The 12,454-nt window shown below is 37.4% G+C and overlaps 1 long non-coding RNA gene across 2 annotated transcripts; it reads right to left on the bottom strand.

Moving 5' to 3' along the window:
* Positions 1 to 3,326: 3,326 nt before the first annotated feature.
* Positions 3,327 to 11,860, bottom strand: LOC310889083. Of its 2 annotated transcripts, XR_014576368.1 has the most exons (4): positions 11,722 to 11,860; positions 6,284 to 6,408; positions 4,468 to 5,625; positions 3,327 to 4,147 (listed from the first exon to the last, which is right to left on the bottom strand). It is a non-coding gene; the product is annotated as an uncharacterized lncRNA (long non-coding RNA). The 2 variants fall into 2 exon arrangements; XR_014576369.1 differs by having other exon boundaries at positions 3,327 to 5,625.
* Positions 11,861 to 12,454: the final 594 nt, after the last annotated feature.

Genomic DNA, 12,454 nt, shown 5'->3' on the forward strand with positions numbered 1-12,454 from the left:
TTAGCAAGGCTTTTGATACCATCTCCCATGACATCCTGCTAGCAAAGCTGAGAAAGTGTGGGATAGAGGAGTGGACAATAAGGTGGGTTGAGAACTGGCTGACTGGCTGAGCTCAGAGTGTGGTGATTGGTGGCACAGAGTCCAGCTGGAGACCTGTGACTAGCAGTGTTCCCCAGGGGTCGGTGCTGGGTTCAGTCCTGTTCAACATTTTCATCGACTACCTTGATGAGAGAATAGTGTCCACCCTCAGCAAGTACAGCAATGACACAAAGCTGCGAGGAGTGGCCAACACGCCAGAAGGCTGTGCTGCCATTCAGCGAGACCTGGACAGGCTGGAGAGATGGGCAGGAAGAAACCAAATGAGGTTTAATAAGAGCAAGTGTAGAGTCCTGCACCTGGCAAGGAACAACTGCACGTATCAGTACAGGCTGGGGGGCGACCTGCTGGAGAGGAGCTCTGCGGAGAAGGACCTGGGGGTCCTGGTGGGTGACAGGTTGGCCATGAGCCAGCAGTGTGCCCTGGTGGCCAAGAGGGCCAATGGGATCCTGGCGTGCATTAAAAGGAGCGTGGCCAGCAGGTCAAGGGAGGTGATCCTCCCCTTCTATTCTGCCCTGGGCAGGCCTCACCTGGAGTACTGTGTCCAGTTCTGGGCTCCCCAGTACAAAAAAGACAGGGATCTCCTGGAAAGAGTCCAGCGGAGGGCCACAAAGATGATACGGGGCCTGGAGCGTCTTCCCTATGAGGAAAGGCTGAGAGACCTGGGTCTGTTCAGCCTGGAGAAAAGAAGACTGAGAGGGGATCTTATCAATTTTTATAAATACCCGAAGTGTGGGAGACAGAAGGATTTGGCCAACCTCTTTTCAGTGGTTTGTGGGGACAGGACAAGGGGTAATGGCCACAAAATGGATCACAGGAAGTTCCGCACCAGCATGCGAAAGAACTTCACGGTGAGGGTGACGGAGTCCTGGGACAGGCTGCCCAGGGAGGTTGTGGAGTCTCCTTCTCTGAAGATATTCAATACCTATCTGGACACCTACCTGGGCAGCCTGCTCTAAGGAACCTGCTTTGGCAGCTGGGTTGGACCTGATGATCTCTTGAGGTCCCTTCCAACCCCTACAATTCTGTGATTCTGTGATAATCTCATCTGGAGTGCGCCATCAAGGTTTGGGCACCATGTATTAGAAAAGCTAAAAGAGAATGTAAAGAAGGTTAGCAACAACTAAGAGGCTGGAAATACATGACAGCCAAATAGGGATTCAGGCTTCTCTAGTTTTGAAGACTGAGGTGGAGTATAACAACAGAGTTCAAACCTGGAGGAAAGTGGAATAAAGAAAAGGAGATCAATTTGCTTGCAAGCCAACCAAAGATCAGGCAAGGAGCAACCACTGTAATTTCAAATAATAAAGATTTGGTTAGCACATTAGGAAACAAATCTTATTCCATCTGGAATTGTAGTTTAGTACTGAAACTGGTCAACTGAAAATACAGAAAGATTATCTCTGACTGGTTCTAAGACCTTATAAGGCAAACAACCACTAGAGACAGTCTAGGTATTCCTAATCTTACCTAGATTAGATAGAATTGTCTAGAATTTATTATTAGAATTAGAATTATCTAGATTCAGCCTGGACTGAACGCCTGCAGAAAGAAGACCAGGAAATTCCATCAGAAAATAACTGCAATAAGTAATCATATCTACATATCTAGCAGAATGAAGTGGGGGGGGGGGGGGGGGGAGGCAGGTGTCGTAGTGAATCTTACATTTTAGCAAGCAAAAAAAGAAGAAAAAAGGAGAGACAGAAATTTTTTATTCGTTTATATGTTACTTAGTTCCCAGTTAGAGCAAGAGCAAAATAGACAAAAAAGAGGAAAAAAAAAAAAAAGACAGAGAACAAACAAATAAAACAGAAAATAATCATGCCAGAAAGTATTACTATTAGTTTCTAGGTACTTTAGAAGGGTAGTACAGCTAGGCAACTGATGTCAATACACCCTAATATTTTTACGGCGAGCACTTTGACGCTGTATGACTTGATATTCTTATAAGCAAACTGTGGGAGCACAATACAAATGAAACTAATACAAGCTTCTGGTAAACCTACCTAAAAACTGTCCTCAAAGTTGAGTTACAAATAGTTCATTGTGAAAACTTATATTCTGTTGTTGGTCTTTCTTGGAGCTAAATAAATATTTTCATCAAAGACACTAATGATGAGTCAGAGAATATTTTTATTGAACTGTCAGATGACAAAAAGCAGGGAAAGGCTGAAAGTGTTTTGGAGACCAGAATTTTATAAGATCCTGGAAAAAAATGTAGAAACAAGCAGGGAAGGAAAAGTGATGCACTTTGGTTAGGTCAAGTGCCAGATATGGAATTTCAGCAACAGCAGCTGTCATGAACAAAAGACTGAAAGTGTGAGAAGAGAGCAATTCAGGAAGGGGGGAAGAGGAGGGAGGATAAATAAATAAAACTGAAAGGAAAAAAAAAAAGAGAGATCAACACATAAAACTGAATAAATGTTATCGTGTTTTTGCAATAATAATAAAACAAAATCATACTGAAGTGTATAAACATTACTGTGATGTGCAAGATGGATAAAGTAACAATTCCATCTGTGATAGTGCACTAGTTTAGAGTCCATGTACTTCACAAAAGATGTAGAGAAAATTCCAATGGGGTAAAGAAAACAAGACATATGAGATAACCAAAAGAATTGTTTTCAGTGTAGGGATAAGATGTTTGAAAGAAGACATTGCAAAAACACAGACATGTTGGTTTCCAAGTTTACTAAGGATGGAGTTGGAAGAAGACTGAGTTAGGTATTACAAAAACTTTCTAATATAAACATGGAATATAATGCCAAGAATGGAGGGGAATTTCCATCACTGGAAGATTTGTAGAACATCTAGAAGCCCTGATGAATTGAGATAGGAGTGCTTAAAAACAAACAAACAAAAACAACAACAAAAAAGCCCTTCTGGGCTTTTCCAAATCTATATCTGTACATCTAAATACATTTAGATTTAGAACAAAATTTTTACATTTCACTCACATATTTGCCCACATTTCTAATAGTCCTGACAGTCTTCTGATAAATAGAGAGACCAATTCCAATATAATTCTGGTAGGAATGACTACTAAAAATGATACTGACATTCAACAGCATATATATATTATATGGTTCTACTCCAGATGCAAAACTGTTGAGAAGCTGTTTCTTTAAATAATATTAATAATAATAATAACAATAATAATGATGATGGTGATGAAAGGGATTGTGAAGTCTTACAATCTTACAATTAGAGTAAATTTTAATTACAGAGTTTAATTGAAAATGTCATAATAGAGTGAATATAACATAATTACTTGCAAGGCCATAAAGAACAAACCAAACAGCTCTTGTTAGTCAAATCAAATCACTGATGTTTTCGGTTGTATTAAACCTAGCTTTTCAGAAATACACTCTTTGGAGATGTGTTTGATGTAAGTCAGGGCTCCTCTGAGCTCAAACTGACTATAATGTCTCTCAAGAAATGGTGGCACCTACTTTGATTTCCTGAACACATGTAGTTTTTGATGACTTATCTCGACCCCAGTACTCCATTCTTTGTTGAAATGCAGAGGACATAGCTAGGAAGTTGGTTATGTTGTTTTTACAGCTATAACAGTCTCAAAAAAAAAGACTCATAAAGAGTCACAGATGAGAGTTGATACATATGGATACATCTGAACTTGGAAATACCTAATTCACCACAGCATACTAAAAAGTTTCCTCTTTCTTGAAAATAAATAAATGAAATAAAATTATATATAAGTATATATATATGCATATATATAATATTTTTGCTTTAGATTTATTATAGTAAATCTGAGGTTTTATACAAAATCCAAAAATACTTAAATCTAGCAGCATTTCTGTGTGTAGCCAGCATGCATATGCTAGCTCGTATGTTTAATTCTTTGTATGTCATGCGCAGGTTTCTTCGGTGCATGGCTTTCATCTCTGTGCATAACAGTCAGCTCTCAAGTTTGTAACTGGAAGCATGATGGCTACTTTGCTAAGGATATGCAGCGGATATCTGCTTTGCCACTTCAAAAAATCTCAGGCGACCAATGATTATCCAACAATAAATTACGTGCTTCCTCCTAAACAGACCAAGTACAGATACTTGAATGCAAGTTAAACATCATAGAAAGGGCAGAATTGTAAGGCATGTCAAACTGACACACCTTCCTACAGGAATGAATGAACAAATATGCTAAGATCTATTTCCAGCTTATTCGTCCAGCTGAAAGCTCACAATAAACAGGAAGAACAGAACAAATAACTTCACTCCTTACATGTGACCATCCTGTTTATATATTCTCCTGTTAATAAATAAATAAATAAATAAATAATTTTTTGTTTGTTTGTTTGCCCTCTTCCACATGCAGGGGGAAAAAAAATAGAGAAAACACACATTTACCTTTACGTCCATAACACCATTGCAATGCAGAATATATGGAGCGGAGGGAAGCACCTAAATTTGCTATCATCATTTTTTTTTCCTTGGCAGCAAAAGGAAATTTCTTACTATTCTGTCTGCCCAGGCAGGAAAGAAGGAAAGAAGAAATTAACAGTTAGATGATTTTTATAATAGAGAGTCAGTGCTGCCTTTTTCAATGTCACATAAGGATGGCCAGATGGAATCTGCAGGAGTTACTTTAAGGACAACTGACCAGAGCAGAAAAGACAAGTATTAACATTCATTGTCAACTGTTTTATTTAATGTCCTAGGACTGAAATCTCCTAGGATTGCAAGTTATCCTTTCACAAGAACATGAAAAGATAAAGCCAGACGCCATCTGTACTCAATGTATTCTTTCATATACTTATCAAATTCTGCATGTTCCCTATAGCTGTTGCTCTCTCAAGCAAGATGCAGCAGAATCTGAAGCTTGTAATCCTGATATAACATTCTGGGAATTTCAGATGGGGATGGGATCAGCTGAGCTCTCAGTTTCTCGTCAGTTCATTCCCTCACCTCTCCTGAGGCCACGCCAAATCTCTCCCAGCTTCCCTGTGGCCTTAAAGTCTCTCTCTCAGCTTATCTGAGTCTACCTTTGGCAGGCTCTCTGCTGCACCCAGACAAAGTGGCAGTGATTTTTATGTCCATGAAACACGATGATAAAGCCATGCCCTTTCAGTTCTTCACAGTGCAAATGTTTCTGCTGCCTGGAAAAGGCTGTGCCAAAAAGCATGGGAAAACCATCTCAGAGGTGGTGTGGAAGATCTGGGAGGAGATTCCTCTCTGCCTCCATTGAAAAGGAGCCCACATCTCTTACAGTTCTTCTCAACCTTCACAGGCTACATACCACCCACTGCATCCACAGCTTCTTAAGAAATATCTGTATTATAAGAGATAATACTGACAGCACCTAGTTCTGCCGTCACAATGTTGTTAGTAACTGTACACACTGTTTGTCACAGTTCCTGCTAGTCAGATAAAAAACAAATCCTGACAAGGCTGACGGCTGCAGGCATCTCTGGATAAAAATCCCATCAGACATTAGTGTCCATCACCTCCCTGAAAGGAATCCAGACCTTCCTCTTGCTCACTCCCACAAGCTTTTTGATAAATTTCCTGTAATGAGGTATAAAGAAGTAATTGCAAAATTTCAGTTTAATTACATCAAAGTTATACTGGAGCCCTGTGTACTATATTTGTCATTGTGACAAATTTTAATTGCAATGTGAAATTTAAAACTATTTTCTGGCATTTGCTTTCTACACAAGTAGGATTTTTTTTTTACTTAAGAATCCCCATTTCATTACTTAGAATACTGATTACTTATATTTTTTCTCCCTTTAAAAATAAGATTAAAACATAATTGTTCTTCTTCACTCCAAACTTGGAAACAAACAAACAAACAAAACAAAAACTAAACCAACAGCAGCCTAATAACAAAGTGTAGAGCACAAATTTCCACTTGGACTGACAAGACAAAAGATTAAATAGTTCATTTGCAGCACTCCCATTTTTTCTGCTGACTTAGCTCTTTTTTTTTGTTTCTTTGTTTGACATTTTATTATAGGAAGGAAAGTAATATTTTACAATAAAAGCATTTTGCAGACTTTGTAGATTTACAACATTTTAGCCAAGCATTTCCGCTGTACTTTTTCCCCCTCACATATGCAGCACTTTTTCAGAATATAAACTTCCTTACAGAAGAACAGTTTTGAGTAGGAATATTCCCTCATTACAAACCTAAACAGACACATTTATGTCAGTACAAACATGCCTTTGCTGTTAATGCTTTCCTATAAGAGCTCATCACAGGTCAATGATCCTCAAAGTGAGAAGATGGGGTTGAAATGGAATCCTCTGCAGATAAACCCATTCCAGCAGGATTTCAGACATCTTCATCTGAAAGAGATGAGAGTGTGATTTGGTATTTAGAGTCCTTCCTCAAGATGTACCCCACAGTTCAGAAGACAGCCATGGACACCCACCAGAGTGTCTCATTCCCAGAGAGGAACTTCTATCCGTCAAATTTGTGTTGAGTGTAGCCACAGACATCCTAGCTCTGCCTGATAATGGCCAGGACTGGGTTAAAAAGGACCTTCAGCTTAAGAGAACTGGAATTTAATCCTCACAGCTATTTGTTCTTAGAGCTAACATGGACACCTGTTTTCTACTTCACTGTATATAATCTTGTATAAAGATTTATATATAATGTAAACTCAATTTCTTTAAGTGATGGGACTCTACTTGGGCTTGCTGAAGTTGTAGATTATGGCAAAGCACACACGTTCCCAGGACTACCACTTGTACTCCATTACTACTCCATCATATCTGATTGCTGCCAACCTTTCCCAAGGGAGGAAAGAAAAATCCCAGAGGGCTGTGCACTGTATACCTCCTGCCCCAGCTGTACAAGAGCCTTCACTTCTCCAGCATCCTGTAGCCAGTTGAGCTCCACTTGTGGGCATGCAGGATTTATTTATTTATTTTTAACAACAACAAAAAAGTGTTTCACATGAGTAGAAAAGCACATGCATCTCCTAAGGCTTCAGTGCATGTGTCAGAGAAGAGCTAAAATAAGGTCCAATACTTCTGCTTCGTCGTACTATACAACATTGCTTGGCATTTTCCTGAGGTTGTGAAGTCAGGCCTTCAATGTTCCTTTGTTATTATCTCAGTTTAAGAGGTCAGTTTAAGGTCTTCAGCACTTTTAATTTTGGAGCATTGTTTTGCTCCCCATCCACACCCTAACAGATAAGATGAAAGAAGTACAAGAAATATTCAGTGAGAATCACAGCTCTATCCGTGCATGCCATAGGGAGATGAAAATTTCCTTTCAGTTTAAGCATTCACAGCAGAGATATCTGTAAGTTTAAGATATACTTTCCAGGAATTTAAAACTTGCAAAAACTTTTCTCTGAATGTTCCATTCAACTATGACTCTTTTAAAACTGCTTTAAAAACAGGCATTTGAAACTACAGATACAAGAATTTCCTCATATCATCTACCTTTATTTGAAACATCTGAGGAGTCTGAAGTGCAGCCTTTTAGGACAGCTTGCGAAATGAGTGATTACTTTCACATGTATAACAAATTATTAATTTAATCTGCTCTTTTAAAACCGGCAATGATGGTGTTGTAGTGCAGATCCTAAACCTCTTCACAGAGCAAATAAATGCCTGCAAGATAAGGTACTGACTCTAAATATGGCAGAACATGAAACCACATCTCATTCAGGTGTTATCAGACCTCACAGTGAGCCACTAAGCAATTTACTTTCTTGTTCACCTGGACAAAAGTACTAGATGTAGAAACATCCTACTGATTTTTTTTTTTTTTTCTGCTACGAATAAAGAAGCTTCTGGAAAGTGGGGATGTTCATGAACCTACAGAGCTCTTCACTTTAAATAAAGTTTTGGCTTTTTATTGCAAATCAATTTCCATATTTTCAAGAAGAATGCATGGCAAAACTTAGGACTTCTTCCTCAAAGAAATTTACACTTGGATTTCAGGCACACTTGGGACAGATCTGGTTATTAGTTTCAAGGAAAAATCTTGAATATATCACATTAAGTAAATATAGCAGAAGAATGCTCATAGAATTATATTTGTTATTTTTGCTGAACATTTTTCTTTTCCATATTAGTCTGGTTTGCACAGCATCACACCTTACAGTTATCTATCTGGATGTCAAGATATAAATTAGGATATAATTTCTATTATACAATCATTGAGTTTTACAGTATTTTGAGTAACTCTAAGGAAATTTTGAATATAAAACATATTAAAACCACACGAGTCTATTATGTCAAATATCTAAGTCAGATTTCTGAGTCTATCTTTTACATCATGTTGGCCCCAAACTAGAAACTACTCTAACTGCAACCTTATTGCAAAACATTTCCAGGGGGAATATCAATGCTTTTTTGAATAATAAATAAATTTTCTTAAAATGGTTCTCATATACTTATAGAACTAATGACATTTTATTTTTTATTTAAGGATCTGATTCTGCCCAACTGTCCTGTATCTTTTGTTATACTGCTGGTTTTTTTACAGGAATTGGTTATTAAAATGAACTGATATATTACTTAGCTGAATCTCCATCTGACTGAAATAACAGTGCCTTAAAAGTTCCCAGGGAATATTCTGACATTGGAAAAAGCAATGACATTTGGTAGGTAGCATTGTTTCCTTTGGTTACCTGTTCTCTGGACTCCAGATTCTGTGAAGAGATGACATTTTTAATCGGTTTGCATGCTTTAATCCAAAAAGAAGCATTTCCTTTTTTCAGTATGGATTAGTTACGATAGTTTTTAGCAAAGAGATTAAGCTATATAAAAAGCAACTTACTGTCAAGTAAACTCAGTGTTTGGCACCAGCTATCCTAACCAACAAATTTTGTGTTGATCTGTTTAAAATAATCTCTTGTCCTACTTTTGCATATGTGAGACCAGAAATACCTATTTGAAATTATCCTTTTCAGGTGTAACCTTCAATGACCTAAAATAAGGATGGAGAAACATCACCTTTCTGATTTCTGAGGTCTTTATTCTAATTTGTCCCCAGATAACATCATCCTGAGTTCACATGTAGCTGTTTTCCAGCTGCCTATAGAACCAAAATAATCAGAGGATCTTCCTTCCTGAGTCAGAGGAAAAAAAGGCTTCACAATCTAGAAATTGCAAAAATTCAACTCTGCACTGCCATTTAAATTCTCTGTGCTGTTCTTGGTCTTTAAGTAATATTCTGAACAGTTCTAAAGTCTTGAAATGAAATACTTCATTATTTCTTTGATGGTTGCCAACTGTCTACTACTATCTTTACTACCCTTGAGGTAACTATATGAAAAAGAGAGACAACATGACAGCCTTGGTCATAGTAGAATGGATACATTGTGTATCCTCCAACTCTACAATGAACAGAGTACTCAGAAGCACAAAAAATGTATAACTAGCTTTATCCATTTATTAAAAAACACCTCTCTTCTAATTTTACACTCATTATACAGGGCTTTAGCAGTATACTACTATACAGCTAGAAATAAATGAAGTAGTTGTCAATATATACATAAAAGATTGTCCCAAATAGTATCCACTTAATAAATCAATGCTAACTGCCTTTTTTAAAATTTATTCTAGTAAATTGCAATTCCTACACAAAGCATAAGCACAGCACATCTGATAATCCCTTATATTTTTCCATCCTAGTCTTCTAGTTCTTATATTGAGTTCTTATATTGAGCCTTGGCTGCTCAGTGCTTCACTGCATGTTGTTACAATGAACATGCTTTCTGCTGGTTAAACAAGAAGAATTTCTTCCTCAGGATATGATCTTCTTCCACTTAGAGTATGCAGAACAATTTCTGTTGACTTAACTCACAGTATGATCAACTAACACTCTACATAACAAGACAATGGAAGTCCAGAAAGGCTAACGTCAGTGGACTCTAAATCAGATCTTCAATCTCCAATTTCAAATAAACCCAATGATAGCGGCAGTGTTGTAAGCAAAATGTAAGGAGATATTCTGAAGTGCTCTGAATGTGAACTCAGAAGCTGCAAGAATTCAGCCTCCCATCAACACCCAGTCTCATGACAAGCATACAATTCTGCAATTTCTCACTGAAGCAGCAGCCAGCCATGAAAAATATTCTCACTTTTAGCAAATTTCCAAAATGCCAGTTCTCAATCAATTGCTCCACTAGATTGGCCAAATAAGCCATCTGGTTTTGCAGATAAAATCAAACAGTTAAAACTGACAAGGTTTTCAAAGTGTATTTCTGGCAATTATCAGAAAGATTTAATATTAGCAACTTCATAGTCTCTTTTTAGAATTTGTCTCTACAGTGAACACTGCCTTTGTCACTCTTGGTACTGAACATATTTTCAGCAGCAAGAAACATTTACTAATCTGTGGAAGAGTTGTCAGAAAAAAAATATGAGATCATAACATTTTGAAACTGAAAATAGAAAAATTGCTTGTGTCCACATAGTTAATTGGGGAAGAAAATATTTTGTAGTATCCAACTTTTTGCAGTGTTTCCTGTTCAAACATCAAAGGAGGATAAATTCTAATTAGAATCCTTTCCAGCTGATTTTTTTTGCATAGTTTTTTCCTTAATCAATGATATATTCTAAACAGTTTCCTCTGTTTATTTCAGGATTCTTTCTTTTGTTCTTAGAAAAGATAAGCAACTCTGCAAACAGAAATAACACTACATTCTATTTAGATTTCAAAGGTCAGTAATTCTGTAAAGTAATAGGAAAATCTATGGCAAGGATTCACAAATCTCAATAAAATAAAACAAAACAAAACAAAAACAGTCTTCCTAAGCCAAAAACTGACCACAGCCATAATGAGAGACCCTCCATAAGAAAGTAATGGTTAAGCAGCAATTCATAGAATCATACAATCATTAAGGCTGGAAAAGACCTCCAAGGTCGTCTGGTCCAACTTTCCCCTGCCACCAACATTACCCACTAAACCATATCCCTAAGTACCACATCCAGCCTGTCCTTAAACACCTCTAGGTACAGTGACTCCACCACTTCCCTAGGCAACCCATTCCAATATCTAACTACTCTTTCTGAGAAGAAATTTCTCCTAATTTCCAACCTGAAAATGTTTATGCTTAATGGTTATTGATAACTGACACTTCTTCCAGTTAATAAAATCATTGAAAATAATTTGCAGCTATGTGCAATATCACAGCTAGACTATGGCACTTAACGTCCCTGGTTCTGATCAATGGAGAGAGACAAGAGCTTTGAAGGTGAGTTTGTCCCCTTCACTACAATCTCCTCCATATATCAGGCTGGATTCCTCCTTTAGGTATCACACTGGATGCTTAAAGTTAGCTAGAACTAACACAAGTCTTTGTCTTTTTTAAAAAAAGTTGAATAGATCATTAACCATGCCTTTTTACAGGTACGTTAATCACAAGGACTGTTTGCTGCAGACCCAGAAACTATATAAAGTGTATCATAGCCAGCAAAATCCTCACATCTACAATCTTCAAAGACTCATAAAACTGGAACAAATGATTCACAGTTCCTGTTGCTGCATCCTAATCATGCAAAATTCACAGTTCTACACAGTTTGAGTTCAGAGTGATACTCCATAGTTATGAGCAAGTTATGCTTAAAGAATTTCAACATGCTCAAGACCCACAATTACATCTTAAAGGCTGTAGTTTTGCAATGCAAACTCACACTTCTTCAAAAACATAATGGAAGAATCTGCATGAGAAACCCAAAGCAAAAATTGTCTGATTTAGACTGCTACAGTATGATACACGCTGTGCAGCTTGTGCTTTCTGTTCTGCACAACAAAAAGTAGGAGGCAGAAATACAAACCACAGAGACTAACATTTGGCTCTGAAAATCCCAGAGGTCATTGCTTGCCAGGCCAAATTAGCTTGGAAACACCTGAGACCTCTGGCAGCTTGCTAACTGATGCTCTTTTCATTAGGGAAAGAAAAAAAAAAAACACACACACACAAACACACACTAACAAACACACACACACACACACACACACAAAAAAAACTGCGGCTATTTTGTTATTTTTAACTCCAGATTGTCTACGAGTAGTTCTGATGGGGGAAAAAAAAAAAAAAGAGGAAAAAAATAATCAAAATAATCATAATCTTACCCTCATCTTCCTCCCTTTCACTGTTTAAGTGAATGATATTAGCCCACCTGAAACTAAGAAGCTACTTGGCATGAAAACAAATATTTAATACCCTGAAATGAGGCCAAATGGTTGTCCTCTCTCTTTGTATCTCTGTTCTGTCTGTTTTTATATTGTCTTGGTTGGATCAGAGTCAAGAAATTAATATTAACTATTTTTTTCCAGCCAGTCATGACATCTATGGGAAACACCTTCCGTGACCGATAGAGCAACCTGTAAATGTAGAAATCCTATCCTGAACTTCTCAGAGGA

This window comes from Anser anser (genome assembly GCF_964211835.1).
Source record: "Anser anser genome assembly, chromosome: Z".
NCBI lineage: Eukaryota > Metazoa > Chordata > Aves > Anseriformes > Anatidae > Anser > Anser anser.